Source organism: Electrona antarctica (genome assembly GCF_951216825.1).
Source record: "Electrona antarctica genome assembly, chromosome: 8".
Lineage (NCBI taxonomy): Eukaryota > Metazoa > Chordata > Actinopteri > Myctophiformes > Myctophidae > Electrona > Electrona antarctica.
In genome coordinates this window covers 43,801,921-43,818,297 of record NC_136789.1, presented here as the reverse complement: position 1 = coordinate 43,818,297, position 16,377 = coordinate 43,801,921, and the positions used below count along the sequence as shown (strand labels likewise).

The following is a 16,377-nucleotide window of genomic DNA, read 5'->3' as shown; positions in this document are numbered from 1 at the left end:
TGCATCTCACTAGCCAATAAGGAGGTTGAATGAACTTAAACCAGCGCTCCCCAAAACAACAGGTTTGGAGATCTAGGGAATTACATGAAACAGTCACCCATGCGCCCAGTCCCAATGTTTGTAAACAAGTAATTGGACATGAGCACACCGGATCTGGTAGCCACGCCCCCTCCACACACACACACACACACACACACACACACACACACCCCTGCTGCAAACAATGCTCCTTATGTTTGAGTAAAACCGTGACATAAACTACTTTATGCAACTTTACATCATGGAAGTTGGAGTAATCTGGGTTGTTGCTCAGTCACAAGTGTGTGACGTTCAAAGAGAAGTTAATAACAAGTTTGGTCGATATTTATTTTTATTCTGCAGGTGAGTTAGCTACCTATGCTAAGCTGAGCATTAACGTGTGTGTGTGACTGTGTGTGTGTGTGTGTGACTGGAGGGAGGGTGAAATGAAACAAACAAACGTAGGCTACTTGAAGTGCTGTGTGCATGCATGGGTCATATACATTTATAGAATAAATATACAGACAATGTTTAGTTTGGGCTGAATTGCACATCTATATTTGTATCTCTCTCTCAATTTAATTCAAGGCATACACTAGTCCAGTCCCCTTCCTAAATGTATTATTCATCCAATATAAAACTTAACATCATGTATATGTACACCTACTAGGCTGTGTTGTGACAGGATATAATAGGCTGTACTGTATACTACTAGGCTATGTAACCGGATGGATGCAGTATACGTATACAGGCTGTGTATGTTTGTATGCTTTTGCTAGTGAGTTGTGACCGTGTGCAGTATGTGGCTCTTGGTCAGAAAGCTCACTTTCTTTCTTTCTACCTTACTTACTTACTTACTCTCAAAGCTTATGGTGTCTCTCTCAACCTGCTCCACAGGTACACAAGCCAGGGTGATGACCCCAGACCCCAAGCTCAGCTTCTTCTCAGCCCTGACTGAGTCCATTCTCCTGTGCATGCTGTGAATGCTGGACCCTAGAGCGGCAGCCTGCCCTGCACTACACCAGAATGCTATGTAGTAGTACTATGCTATGCAGTACTAAACATCCAAGGCTGAGTGAGAAGATGGCAGCCAGGAGAATGAGGCTAGTCGGTGCCATTGATACTGGAAGGAAATGACTGTCCAGCTAGCCAGATGTACAGGATGGAGATCTCTGGAGACCCCGCTGGAGGGCTCATCATGAACTAGAGAGAGAGAGCCGGGAGGCTCTATCTCTCTATCCCTGGGTTCCAAAGTTTGACCCTGGCATGCACTCAAGGTAGGAACTTTTTGCTTCTGTGCTGCTGCTGCTGCTTGTGTTGTATGCTGTGTGTAGTGTGATGATATGTATATCTAGATCCCGCGGGAGTTGCTGACACAGACAGATCTCGAACAAAGATAATATTCTCCGATTCTCCGTCTGTCTGAACGATATTTGTTTAGTATCAGAATGCGGCCTTGTTTTGTATGGGTCCAATATTTACTTCAGTGAGTGACTGTGGCAAATAAATCTGTCATATGTGCTCACGTTTTTTATTGGAATTAAGAGACTATTGCCTGTATCTGGTCTCCTAAAGGGGTTGGCACCCACATGAGACGGATACAGCAAAGGGATAATGTTACATATTTAGTAAAGATGTTGGACAAGAGATAAAATAATGAGTGACTGGTGGTCCAAGTCAAATAAACTGCACACACCAGCTAATCCAACAACGTGAATGTTTTTTTTGTTTTGTTTTTTTTACAAAAAGCTAAGGACTAATTCTAAGCACTAATTCATAGCCTGGCTCTATATTTTACAAATCACATTAATTGAATATTTAAATATTGTTTAATTCTGAGCATGGGGTCCGTGGATTTCCATTTTTTGTATATCAAAATACCCCCAATTTGATATAAATACCAGTAAGACGCCCGCCGCCCGGAGGGCGAGAAGCGACCTCGCCCCTGCATGCATTCGCCTGGGTGACGGCAGACTTCTGGGCGAGCGCTGACGCTTTGGCATGGGGGCTCAGATCAACATATGGAATGAAGGGGCGCAAATGGATGGGGGATGTCACATTTGTCTCCCCCAAAGTGATTTTAGGAGTAATTTAGAACCATAAATAAATAAACAAGAGTGTTAACGCTTCTAGAGAGACTTTAGCGTGACCAGCGCGAGGTAAGAATGGAAGATTATGCCTCCCGGTTTTGGGGGGGAACGGAAGGCGGGGCTTTTCAGAGTAAAATCTGCCATATCTGCTGGCACTCTTGCGCCATTATTTTGAAAACCTCTGGCGCACTTGTGTTAAAATACTTATTTAATAGAACCTGCACCCACTTTTGAAATCCTCCACTCAAATACGATATATTTTGAAGGCTGTATTTGGTCCACCCCCATTTAATCCCCAAATGGTTTGACCCGTTCCCTGTAAACGGGGAACTCGTTGTCACTCAATGTTACAGGCTGGGCCTCGGCAAGGTGTCGAGCCCTGGCCTCGCATCTATAGACGAATTCAGAAACGGGTCTCATGGTCGCAGCTTACGTATTTCCTGTAGGCGAAGCCGACATAGCTGCGGGGTAAACCTGCACGTCTTCTACTACATTGAATGGTAGAGTGACTGATGTTAGTCTGCCTCAACGTTACTCTTTTACCTGCTTTTTACTAACACTAACATTACAAAGATGCCCAGAACATCGGGATGAACCTGTGTAGTTTATGTCTGCTCCAACAGACCAACAGTAGTGGCAACATTATTAAAGGAAAGTCAAAATATCCACCGCAGTGGCTGAGACCAGAGCCATAGAGTAATGGTTGAGACAAAGCACTGAAAGGTCCTGAAAGATACATAACGTCAGTCTTACCCAATCTTTTTGACATTCCGTTTTTTTTTATGTTGCCACTACTGTTTGAGCAGCCATAAACTACACAGGTTCATCCCGATGTTTTGGGCATCTTTGTAATGTTAGTGTTAGTAAAAAGCAGGTAAAAGAGTAATGTTTGAGGCAGACTAACATCAGTCACTCTACCAATCAATGTAGTAGAAGACGTGCAGGTTTACGCCGCAGCTATGTCGGCTCCGCCTACAGGAAATACGTAAGCTGCGACCACGAGACCCGGTTCTGAATTCGTCTATAGTCAAGCAGACAAGGACGGCACATGGAGATAATTAAGCCCTCAATGTCATTAACGACATATGGCGAGTTAATGATTTATCGCAGTTTAATGAAATCCTCGCTCTTGTCCAGCCTCTAAAACACTGTATCCGGTTCCCGCTAGGCTAGATCCGGCTATTTAAATGTTATTGACCACGAATGGAGTATGGAGTACTGGACAGTGGATTATCAGTGGACTCTCTCTCGAGATGCCAACTTGCGCCATGAAGTGCACTCACCACTGCTGGTACGACTGCTGCTCTGAGTCCTATAGCTCTCTGCTGTCTGTCTGAAGGACGGGTGGGTCGGATCAACGTACCTGTATGGAATCTCAGCAGGTCATGGATATCTAAGGGTTTGAGGTTTGAGGTCAGATGTAGAGTTGCTGGCTGGCTCCATATATGCAGATCTAGCTGATGATCCAGTCTTCTCCATGTATGCTATCCAGGGTTTGATGAGGTCAGTGTCGTGATCTTCATATATGTAGACGGCCATATATGGTGGCGTGACGTGCCAAACTAGATACGGTACTAAACTAAAGTTTCCAAAACAGACAACTGAGGTAAAAAGCTCTTTATTAAATTCATTTATTTTGCTGCGTTATACCATGAAGCTACTTCACTCCAAATGTATTTATTTGTATCGCCTCTTTGCAGCATCATTTCAGAGTGTGCAACATTATTTTGTGATGTAGGCCTAGATCAGAATACAAAACACTGCTGCTGTGGTTACGCAGCCAAGGATATTACAAAATATGAATTATTTTGTGTGTCACAGTTCTGCCTAAGGTTGTAACTAAGGGCTGTGTCAACAGAACATGTTTTAGTCTCTATATAGGGGGTTTTGTTCCATGTGGGGATTACCTTACTGGTGCATGCCTTGAAAGAGACATTATATTGAGTAGAGCAGCTTCAGATATAACACTGCAAAATAACTTTATTTAATAACAGGTTCTTACCTCATTGTATGAATTGTTAAAATCAAAGTCTGCATTCGTTTTTTAACTTTGATTCAGCGACTGTGACTTGTCTCCTACTGTAGCTCTTCTGTCATCTGTTTGTCTCCGTTTTGTGTTGCCTGTGACAGCTGGGTGTGGGTGGTGCTATTATCCAATGAAAATCATCTGTGAGGCGAAAGTTTATTTTTTCTTTTGATTTGTATTAATGCAAGAACAAGTTTCCAGAAATAGAAAGTCTGCAGTATTAGCTTGGATTCCACAATCCCCATCAATGAATGTTACTCGTAGACGGGGTTCTGACCTGTTCACAGCCGTCAAAAATGGTACCATATTATGAGTATTAGTGAGGAGATGAGGACCAATTATCTGAAGATAAAAATGGGTACTTCACCCGTCCTCAGTCGCACGGTCACACATGCGCTTCATACAAAGTCGAGATTTCAGAAGTGTCTGTTCCATTTCCAGGTTGTCCTGTGGGGCTGTTGTCAGTGCCAGTATGCGTGACAGTTTTCCGGTGTGTAGTTTGTGTTGTCAAGTCAACACATGGCGCTTCAGTCAAGATTCACCATTGTTGAACCCGATGCTTCACACTCGTCGGAATTCATACGCCTCAAAAAAGCAGTCAATGGCGCTGCAACAAAACTCAGACTCTCCACCCCTTCATTGAAGCAGAATCGCCTGAAGCGCATTTGTGACTGGGCCCTTTAGGCTTTAGGGGAGACATTGGGACTATTGCACATCCTTTGCGGGTGGTAGTCCTCTTTTTCTCTCCCCTCTACCTGCTTTAGGATTGTAGCACCTGCAGCAGCCAATTAATGTTCACACTAGGAGACACAGTCAATACCTACTGGCAGACATAGTACGCACCTTCCAGGCTGCATAACAGTTTTTGGGGAATTATTTCTCCTATTGTTTTCTCCACAATTTGTTTCCTCAACATGCTTTAGTATATGTTGAGTTTTGTCATTTTAGTTTTGAGTGTGAGATCACCAACAATCTAGTTTTCAGGCTTTGTTTTGCTTTACCTTAATCTATGCTCTTTAGTGATTAGTTAGAGAAGCCTTATTAGAGTGGTTGTGACATTCAGTGTACAGTTGGGTGCCACCGATATTGTCCCTTATCATTTGACCCATTTAGGCCTGACCTCAACATTTTAAAAAATCCTTCTAAATCCTCCAGTTTTCTGAAATAAATATTTTCACGATTTTTCAAAAATAGCAGACCTACAAGCTCGTAGCGCGCCACTTGGTGGCGCGCTATGAGCTTGTAGATCTGCTATTTTTCAATAGCTAAATTATAACATAATGTTTAAAACACCAAAAGGGGTTCCCGCCCAAAATGGGTTAACTGTCCTTTTGCGCAGATCACGCAAACCTCAGCAAAAAGAAAAGGACAATATCGATGGCCTCCAACTGTATCTCACTACCTCTCCACGCTGGACATGTCTTGTGCTGAAACCCAGCCTGATCTGCATGCATGGGCCCTTGTATCTTCCATGGACAGATCATGATGCTGTGAAGATGATGAAAGCTCTCATCTGTATGGGTGTGTCGATGTGTGCCTGACAGCCAGGTGTAGACATAGTTCTTTATATAGTCAAGAAAGACCATCTCTCTGACTCTGATATTTCCAAAGTTTCACTTCTGAAATCTCCTTCTCGTATGTGGAGATCAAATCGGAGTACTGTACCTGAATATTTTATCCAGTGAGTATTATTACTTTGCTAATACATGTGCCAAGAACTTAAAACCTATGACCAGAGGCCCCCATACTAGTCCTGGTGTACAACCTCACAATGAGTAGTGAGCTGGTAGATCTGCTATTTTTGAATGTTTCCCCCCAGAATAGGCTCTCGCATGATGTGGTTAAGTTAAGGAACACCTTGGTCAGGACTGTGTTCTGTCCTAGATGCCATAATTTCCCATGTTTGAGGTGTGCCCAGTGTAGCACTATGAGTAGAGGTGATATTTCCCCCATACCCATACTGGAAAAAGTTCAACATTAGGACGTTGAACTCTTGTGAAATCTCACCTATTTCTTGAAGTACCCTTGTGTGGCCATTCAGTGGCCTTGTGTTTAGAGTGTCTGCCCTGAAACTGGGAGGTCCGGATTCGATCCCCGGCCGGGTCATACCAAAGACTGTAAAAATGGGACCCATTGCCTCCCTGCTTGCATGGCACTCAGCATCAAGGGTTGGATTGGGGGGCAGATCAACTACAAATCATTCTTGAGCTGCGGCTCACTGCTCCAAGAGATGGGTAAAATGCGGAGAACAAATTTCACTTTACATTCATTGTTTTTCACACTTGTCATCGTTTTTCACACCACAAGAGCAACACTGGCTCCTTCTTAACACAGATCAGATTATGTAATTGTATGTATTATATTTGTCAAAGACGTTTAGACCTCACCTAGCTTCTATAAAATGCCAAGCTTACTGTACTTTCACCTTTATAAAGTCAGCCAGAAAAAACATTACTGCAATAAGAGAAACTTAAAGATTTCAAGAGCAAAGGGAGACATTTTTAGCAAGCCTGACTAAGCACAAATACATTTGCCAAAGTTCTTATCTAACCCAAGGTTCAGCCCAGATATGGGTCCTGTCAGACTTGAGACAAAAATAAGAAGATAAATGGTGAGACAAAATGTTAGGAAAATGGATACAAAAATAGCAATGTATTAATTTTTTTTTAAGTGTGATGTCTCAGTGGCTGCCACATCACGTCACTGCTTAAAGCAAATTAATAATAATAATAATAATAATAATAAAGAAACACTCCATGGCCTGGGCCATGGCTCAGTGGTCCAGGTACCTTGGCTGGCAATCCAGTCTGGCAGTGTGCCGCGGGTTCGACCCCCGATCCCGACGGCCTTTACTGCATGTCTTCCCCCCCATCTCTCTCCCTATTTCCTGTCAGCCTACTGTCTGTCCCTCCATAAAAAAATAAAGGCGAAAGCCACAAAAAAAAAACATAATAATAAAAAAAAATAAAGAAACACTCCATTATAACGTGAATTGGAGTCTTAAAACAAATGCACAGTATTCCAACAAAACCTACTGACTGATCCCGCCCTCTCCTGCACCCTGTAACGGTTGTAACCTATTACTTGTTATTACACAGCTTGTTGAATGCTTGATTCTGATTGGTCAATTGCCAAATTCATCGGGCTGTTATTTCTGGATAATGACCGCTCCGCTCTATAACAGACCGATGCCTAATCAAACCCGCGGAGCAACTGCTGTGCTCCGCTGATTTACTGCTGTTTCCAACATGACAGCCATGTAAACACACACAGTGTCATTTACAGCAAAACATTGCTCTCAAAAAGGTTTTTGAAAACATTTGAGTGAGAAATAGACAAAGCAGTACCCGAAAATGGATTATTTTTTATCAACTCACTTCCTTGTTTTCCGACTGTGCTGCCAGCTGGGCAGACGACATGCAGTGCAACACTTTCATTACCAAGCAAGGACATACAAGTCGTTTTTTTGTATTTTGGGTCAATTTATTAATTGTAATAAGCGGGATAATGTAGGGCTGAGTGGTCATTGTTTATAGATAAATCACCGACAGGCTGATTAACCACCGACACTTACATCACATTAGTTGTCTCCAACCACACCCAGAATGTGATGAGGTTGCGGGTCTTGATGCAAATGCTTCACGTATACGTGCAGTAAATGACTTGGACATCTTTGTTGCTGTGTTGTTCTTATACTGTAGCTAGTAATAAAGAGCTCCTTTGGTGAAGGTAAAGTGGTGTAGGCCAAAAGTGTTTCAGCCTGCAAAGTCCCTGCACTGAATTTGTTGCTGGAACAAAGCCCAGTAATCCATAGGAGATGCTCCACTGGAGCCTTATCCCGTTTGGCGCATGAGTCATTGGGCTTTATTAAAGTCAATCTGGGCTGAACACCATGCTGTGTGATTGGCAGGCATATTGCTATGACCCTCTGGCTTCTGTTGTTGTTGTCCACCGGCTCAGCATGACCATTTATTTATGGCATGGTTTGTCTTGACCATGGAAATGGCATGGCAGTGGCCTTACAGTGGATGCTGGCTGTCGAGGGGCTCATATGCCTTTGATTTTACTGGACTGCAGCACAGGTAGTAGTATGTATGTGGAAGCATATCTCATTAGGAGACCAGTGTTCCTCCCTACACCTTACCCTTTCAATGGTGAACCCCCATGTACAAGATGGAGAGAAACAGCCCTCGATACCGCAATCATTAGGGGGGGAAACGCATGCGGTAATTGCTAACATGGCTCTAGTTTCCATTCCATGTATTTGCTCATGGCAAATATTTTCCATTACAGGAATGACCTGCATCTGGAAAGTTTCACGCTGACTTGCTTACTTTTCATTGTCAAGAAAATAAGGGGCTTTATGGAAACACAGCAGGACACGACTCCCCTAGATGTCTCAGCATGGGTTGCATGCCACCCTCACCTTCTTGTTGTGCAGACACTGTATAATGTATTGTATATTTGGCCCTGTGTCTCATTTCCACTCCTGTTGACAGGTACATGCTGCCTCACTATGTGGTCTGCTGTACCGCATCCTTCAAATAAACCAAACAATCAATTTACTTCCAGCTCGTATGCAGAGAGGCTGCTGGGCATTTAGTTTAGTTTAGCTCAGCTCAGTTGCACATAAATTATAAGCACCGGAAGAGAAAGACAAAACGAGAAGATGTTAAGGTGAAGGAAAAACCTCAAAGGATTTATGAAAGCATTTCACATCAAAAGACAGACAGAAAAGATATCACAATGATGAGCAAAGACTGAGATTAATTGAATAAGAAACAAAGTGATGAGTCAACATGTGGAGAATAGTAGGATGAAATGACTGAGAAGATCAAATCATTTAAATAGACGTGTGTGGCATGAGTCTTTAATGAGAAAAGGAGGATGAGATAGTGTGCAGGGTGCAAATGTTACTTTTAAGCTCATCAGGCTGGTAAATGAAAACAAACATTACAAAATAACATTAATATACACAGCCTTTTTGTGCCGCATATAATACTGTACAATAATTGAATCTGCATTACACATTCCTACTCTATATAACACGTTCCTACTCTCACATATGGTCATGAAGTGTGGGTCATGACCGAAAGAATAAGGTCGCAAATACAAGCTGCCGAAATGAGTTTTCTTCAACGGGTGTGCTGGCATCTCCCTTAGAGATAGGGTGAGAAGTTCAGTCACGCAAGAGAGACTTGGAGTAGAGTCGCTGCTGCTTCGCCAGGAAAGGAGCCAGCTTATGTGGTTCGGGCATCTGGTTAGGATGCCTCTCGAGTGTCTCCCTAGGGAGGTTCTCAAGGCACGTCCCACTGGGAGGAGACCCCCGGGCAGACCAAGGATGAGATGAAGGGATTACATCCCTGGCCTTGGAACGTCTCGGGATCCCCCAGCCCCCAGGGGGAAGTTACTAATGTTGCTCTGGTGGAGCTGTTTCGCCCACGACCCGACTACGGATAAGCGTGTGTGTGTGTGTGTGTGACTTATATAGTGCTTTTCAATTAGGGGCCAGGAGAGGGAACGTAAGAAAAAAATCACACCTGTGTGAACTGAGTGGTGCAACTCCCCTCTCTCCCTCTCTCTCTCTGTAATTATCACTAGGCAACAGTGCAACACTATCTCTCTCTCTCTGTTTCTGGCACAACAGCGCCACTTTTGCCCCTACTGGTACTCATAGCCACACACATAGGTTAACACATAGGTTAACATGGACATTGCTGTTCCTTGGAGTGGTTGCACCACTCAAAAAGGACGTGAGTGTGTGTGTGTTTAGACTTCAAAGCTGGAAAATATTCCTAGTTCATTACGTACTTAGAATTAGGTTTTAAAACCCTAAACACATTGGCATAACAAAACATTGGCAATGTTTTGTTAGGGATATGCACTCAGAACGCTCCAATAATTCTTTCAGATCATCCTTTCATCGTTTCCCCCTTTTATTTTTGAAATACTCACCTACCATATCTTAATTCAGACTCTTCACATCCAGCGCTGGCGTGTTTCCCGGTGTCTATACCGTCCTGTTTGGTTTCACCTGTCCCTGGTTTAGTCTGTGTGTTCTCCCCTCTCAGTGACAGTTTGTCTTTGTTTGCAGTGCAGAGTATTCCAGCCTTTTTTCTCGTGTTTAGTTTTCTTCAAGGTTTTCTGCTTCCTTTATCTGGACCTCGCCTTTCTCTTCTCCTTGCTGGATTTGTTTGCCTATCTTTTGACTGACTCCCCATGTGTACCAAACCATTGTATTCTCCCTTCCAGAATGGTTTGCTTATCTTGTGACTGACTCCCTGTGTACCGAACCTTTGCAAGAACAGACTGTTTTTGATCAAGATTTGTGTGTGTTGTGCAGTTGAGTCCTTTTTGCCAATCACTCAGGCAGGTTCCTATGGTCTACGTCTAAAACAACATTGACATAAATGTCTAACTCAGAAAAGCTTTGCAAATGAAATTAATTAGTTAATGTATGCATTTTATGTATTATTTGATCCAAAAATACACACTCATGTCCATATGAGCAGCATTATACTTCCTTTCATGCGATGTAATCAACTGGATACGTTTTACAATATGGACGTTTATTCAAACCAACCCTGTTATGCCACTCATTGATCACATAATTTATGACACTGTTTCTTTTCATGTAGGTTTAATGCCCACTGTAGAGCTAAAAATTCTGACAAAATAAAAAAACATGAATTCTGATTCCTGAGATAAGGGACACAATATGTCCCTTAGAAAATCGTATTCATGTGAAATATAAATAAATTCATGGAAATAAAACATGTAAAGGCAGTGTGTGCACTCATATTAATTTCATGTGTATATATTTTTTTTTTAAAAGGAAAAAGAAATAAACCTTTTCAGCAAATTTGGACAAAATTGTGTCTCTGTTCCCAGACAAGACCTGTATGTACAGCAGCCTGTCCTAAGCCATCAGCCACAATGGCAAAATGCCAAGAGGAAAAGGTTGTAGAATATTACAAATGCATAAAGATACACTGCAAGACCATCAATGACTGCTGGATCATAGAGATGCTTGAGGGTATCGGAAAGTGATGCCTGCAGGGGTACTGGACCAAGCATTCACATTTGATGAGTTGGGATGATGGAATGTGGAGTGGTGGTAAAAATACTCCTGTTTTTTACTGTAAGTGAAAAGTGCCAATACTGCAATATAGAAATACTCCGTTACAAGTAAACGTCCGGAATTCGAAATGCACTTGAGTAAAAGTACAAAAGTGTTGGCATCGAAATGTACTTAAAGTACCAAAAGTAAAAGTAGTCATTATGCAGAATGTCCCGTTTCAAGTTTTCAAATGTATAATAATCTTTTGAAAATTGCAGATCTACAAGCTCACAATGCGTCACGATGCGTCACATTGTGAGTTTGTAGATCGTCTATTTTCAAATGGCCGAAATGTATATACATTATTATTACATATATTGTATTTACTGTTATATTGTATTGTTTGTGGATCCTCCTGGGTCTGAAATAAAGATTGATTGATTGATTGATATATAGGATTGAAGTGGTTAATGTATGTTTTATAATAATTCAAATGTACAAACTACAAAGCAACTAGTAACTTAAAGTTTTCAAATAATTGTAGTGGAGTAAAAGTACACTAGTTGACTCTGAAATGTTGTGGAGTAGAAGTAAAAGTATTGGAAATTGGAAATACTCCGGTACTCAGTAAAGTACAAATATCAAAAAATTGTACTTAAAGTACAGTACTTGAGTACTTAGTTACTTTCCACCACTGCCGGTGTGTTTAGCCACTCACTGCAGCTGTACTGGTGCATGAGGGCCATACCTGGAGGAGAGAACAGGAAGTCAGGCCAAATATAGAACACCAAAGCTCTCTGAGAGTGTACAAATATAGAACCACATGGACCTGTAACAGGTCCATTTGGCTCCATTTGTACACGGCCCCATCAGGGTCCATTTGGTTTCTAACTTTCAATCACTTAGTAGGGGACACCCTGGAACCAGCTCAAAGACCCCTGGGGGTCTCCCATGCCACTACGAGAAACACTGCCGTCATTGCATTGGTCAGCTGCCATATAACCACCAGGGAAGATACAACTTTAGCTTGTGCTGTTTGGTCAGCTGCCATATCTTCCCAGGGGTTAGCAGCATAGACAATCGGCCCCAAATGTATGACCCCTTTTTCTCTCTGTGTGTGTGTGTGTGTGTGTGTGTGTGTGTGTGTGTGTGTGTGTGTGTGTGTGTGTGTGTGTGTGTGTGTGTGTGTGTGTGTGTGTGTGTGTGTGTGTGTGTGTGTGTGTGTGTGTGTGTGTGTGTGTGTGTGTGTGTGTGTGTGTGTGTGTGAGACTTATATAGTGCTTTTCAATTAGGGGCCAGGAGAGGGAACATAAGAAAAAAATCACACCTGTGTGAACTGAGTGGTGCAACTCCCCTCTCCCCTGCCTCTCTCTCTCTCTCTCTGTAATTATCACTAGGCAACACTATCTCTCTCTCTCTGTTTCTGGCGCCACTTTTCCCCTACTGGTACTCATATAGCCACACACATAGCCACACACACAGGTTAACACATTAGCACGGACATTGCTGTTCCTTGGAGTGGTTGCACCACTCAAAAAGGACGTGAGTGCGTGTGTGTTTAGACTTCAAAGCTGGAAAATACTGATTGCTATAGTTGTTCTCAAACGTTTTCATGTCAAGGACCCCCAAAATGATATGTATTTGGCCTCGGACCCCATCACAAAAGTATTTTATTCCAGGGACCTCCAGAAGAAAATACTAGATGTGCTATTTTTGAGTGGTGCAACCACTCCAAGGAACAGCAATGTCTGTGTTAACCTATGTGTGTGACTATGAGTAGCAGTAGGGGCAAAAGTGGCGCTGTTGTGCCAGAAACAGAGAGAGAGAGATAGTGCTGCACTGTTGCCTGCTAATATGAGAGAGAGAGAGAGAGAGAGAGAGAGAGAGATAGGGGGGGGTGGGGGCAGGGGGAGAGGGGAGTTGCACCACTCAGTTCACACAGGTGTGATTTTTTTTATAACATCGTGACACACACACACTCATACAGGTATACCTCAAATCTATATGACACAGATGCGTTCCCACTTCCTGGTTTTAAATCACAGTATCAGTGTACTGTATATCCTCATACAGTACCTGTAGCCACCAACAGACAAGAGCTAGTTTGTGGTTCCACAGCAGCTCGTACACATGACTCAGTGTACGTGTTGGACATCAAAAGGAGAATGTTGAGAGCAGAGGAGTGGATGTGAGTCACAGAAGAAGAAAGTTCCAGGAATCCCTTTGTCCAACTGCAAATTACGCTGGCCTTGAGTGTTGATGAGTTATTGAATGTGTGGAGGGAGTGGGTGGCCTGACAGGCATAGCTCATCAGAGTTTTAATTAGCACGACTTTAACAGCTGTAAAGGTGTTTGTTTGGTTTGTTTTGTGGTGCCCACACGGCTTGCTCCCACAACCCCAGAAGGCTGCAAGTGAGTAGCTTGAATGAATCTAGAAAAAGGCTAGCTACTGGGGTCCAGAGGTAAACTGAGGAATCTGTGAAATGCTCTTACATGTGTTTGATTAACACGGAGTGATTCCAAAGTGTTTTATAGTTTTTTCACTAGTAAGAGACCACACATTCTGCTCAAGGCGAGGGCGAGACCCTGACGACAGCTGTAGCTCTGGCTGGGAGCGGACAGTCGCCTCTGCTCCGACACTGCCCCCCTCGGGGCTCCTAGGAGACGGAGAGAGAGAGAGAATAGTTAGCGGGCGAAGCTGAGGATGAAGGGGGTTTGTTGGGGAGGAGGGGGGGGAATTGTGATGGCACGAAGCAGCATCAAACAGGTAAGTGACGCGATAACTGGTGTATTTATACTGTGGTGAATGTTTCGTGATTGGCTGTGAGACTAGGAACGCAGGTGTAATTGATAAGGTGATAAGGAATGGGAGTGATCGAGGGTGGTCTCCACTCCTGAACCTGCGTGGAATACAACTTCATGTCTTAGCAGCACAAACTCTACTATAATATTATGGAAGCAAAAAGTAGGTCACCATCATGCATGTGCAGAAATAAATAATATTGTCAAAACACACACTGACCATTACCAGTGAGTTCTTTTGATCACTGAAATGTGTGACTGCTGCCTAAGGGGCTGCAACTCGTCGAAAACGAGTGTCTTGGAAAATGGGCACAGGCATGTAAATAACCGATTTAAAGGTTGTTTCAATCCGTCTTTTAACTTTACCACTCTGACATCATATTAGGATCCCACAACTAGCTTTATATTTTATTTTGATGTTCAGGGGAGAGAATATATATATATTATATCCCCCACCCCCACCACTACCTTTGCTGGATGGTGTGAGTTACAGCGGATAATGAGGTCACGGTTGGGGCTAGGACTCGGTGAGCTCTGCAGAACCTATATAGAAGAAAATAAAGACATGCATATCATTGATGACAAAAGCAAACAGTTCATTGATCATAACACCACATTCCAAACGCACCCACTGCACACTGATACTGTAGCTCTCTGTATTTTCCAATACAGTGATTATGAAACAACAAACCAAATGCAAGAAGAAAAACATATCGCTACAATGACTTGTTTAAAATTATATCATCCAGCATGAAAACAATTTAGGGGCCTACAACATAGTTTCACTGTGAAGGGAATGTGCAGACTAGATCTATCAATGTTATTATATGAAATGAAGTAGCCAAAGTCCTGGATGACTGAAAATCTTCATAGATACAATGCCTAACAATACTGCAAACCATCAAAGAAAATCGGGAAATAGAGAAGAAAGGAAGACAAAATAAAAATAACAGGAAGACACAGTCAAATCAAATAAACAAAGTCTGGCATACATACACAAGGTGCATGATTAAAAATCAACAATGGATAGATGGCACAACGGAACGCAGAAATGCTTATTGTGCAGGCAAAGCAAAATAACACCATGATTAAACTGATGGGGATAAAGAATGAAAAACAGAACATGATGATATGAAAACACATCAAATAGTAGCAGGAATAAAAGGTGTGTGTGTGTGTGTGTGTGTGTGTGTGTGTGTGTGTGTGTGTGTGTGTGTGTGTGTGTGTGTGTGTGTGTGTGTGTGTGTGTGTGTGTGTGTGTGTGTGTGTGTGTGTGTGTGTGTGTGTGTGTGTGTGTGTGTGTGTGTGTGTGTGTGTGTGTGTGTGTGTGTGTGTGTGTGTGTGTGTGTGTGTGTGTGTGTGTGCCAAACTTTTACTTTCAGGACCATTCACAATAAGGTACAAAACAATGACAATAAGACCACACCAACCAAATGGTGTTTACAGTCCATACTACACAACATCAATGCTTAGAAAAGTTTGCTTCTGTTAAAGGTCTAAGATTATGAATATGAGGGGAAAACATCACACTTGTGTGAAGTGAGGGGCGTCTTCACTTTTCTGTCCTCACTTTTAATCCTCGCATTCCGTGCTCAGCCACTCCAATCATCGCTTTGGGGTACACACAAATACACAAAGCTGGCCATAGGAGGGTCTAGCGCCCCTCAAAAAAATGTAGGCTGCTCATCAGCATGTTACACAACTGGGTCGCAACTAAGTGGCCAATTACTATTTACTATAGCGTTTGAATGGATCTCTCTTTCCGCAGTCTACTCTCGGCTTGTAACACAATGGCCATTGATCATGTTGTTAGCATTTGAATATCTAAATGTCTAAATGGTCATGCATTTCTATAATACCTAAGAGTCACCCATTCACTCACCAACACTGAGGCAATTCGCTCAACAGGAGCACTTCTGGTAGTGTCACACTCGAACCAGGAACCTTCTGGTTCCCAATCGTCCACTACTGTACCTCCTCCACACATAAAGTACATTTAAAAATCATTTGTTTTACCATTAGTTTATTAACACAATCAGCAGCGGGATTTCTTTCAAAATAGCAGCTCGGGGTGCTGCGCAGATATGACAGCTTTTACTCTGAAAGCCCCCCCCCCCCCCCCCCCCTTCCGTTCCGTACAAAAAACGGGATAAATAATGTTGCTTGCTTACCTCGCTATGATTACGATAAAGTCGCTCGATAATCCCTTGCGTTCATATTTTAAACGAGAGGTATATCCATCTGGTCAAAACCACGGAGAGCTCCCTAGATGTGTGTGTGTGTGTGTGTGTGTGTGTGTGTGTGTGTCAGACTGCCACAACAACTTTGTTCGCTTCCCGCGTCTTACTTGTGGTAGATCAAGACACCTGACAGCCTTTCTG

General features: G+C 42.8%; 1 protein-coding gene across 1 annotated transcript in view; it reads left to right on the top strand.

Moving 5' to 3' along the window:
* The first annotated feature begins 202 nt into the window (after positions 1 to 202).
* The window catches only part of pcdh1a (protocadherin 1a), a 201,714-nt gene continuing 185,539 nt past the window's right edge, over positions 203 to 16,377 (top strand). Inside the window, exons 1-2 of the mRNA XM_079508461.1 lie at positions 203 to 381; positions 916 to 1,295. The gene's annotated coding sequence lies outside the window, so the exon portion shown is untranslated. The remainder of the gene's footprint in view (positions 382 to 915; positions 1,296 to 16,377) is intronic.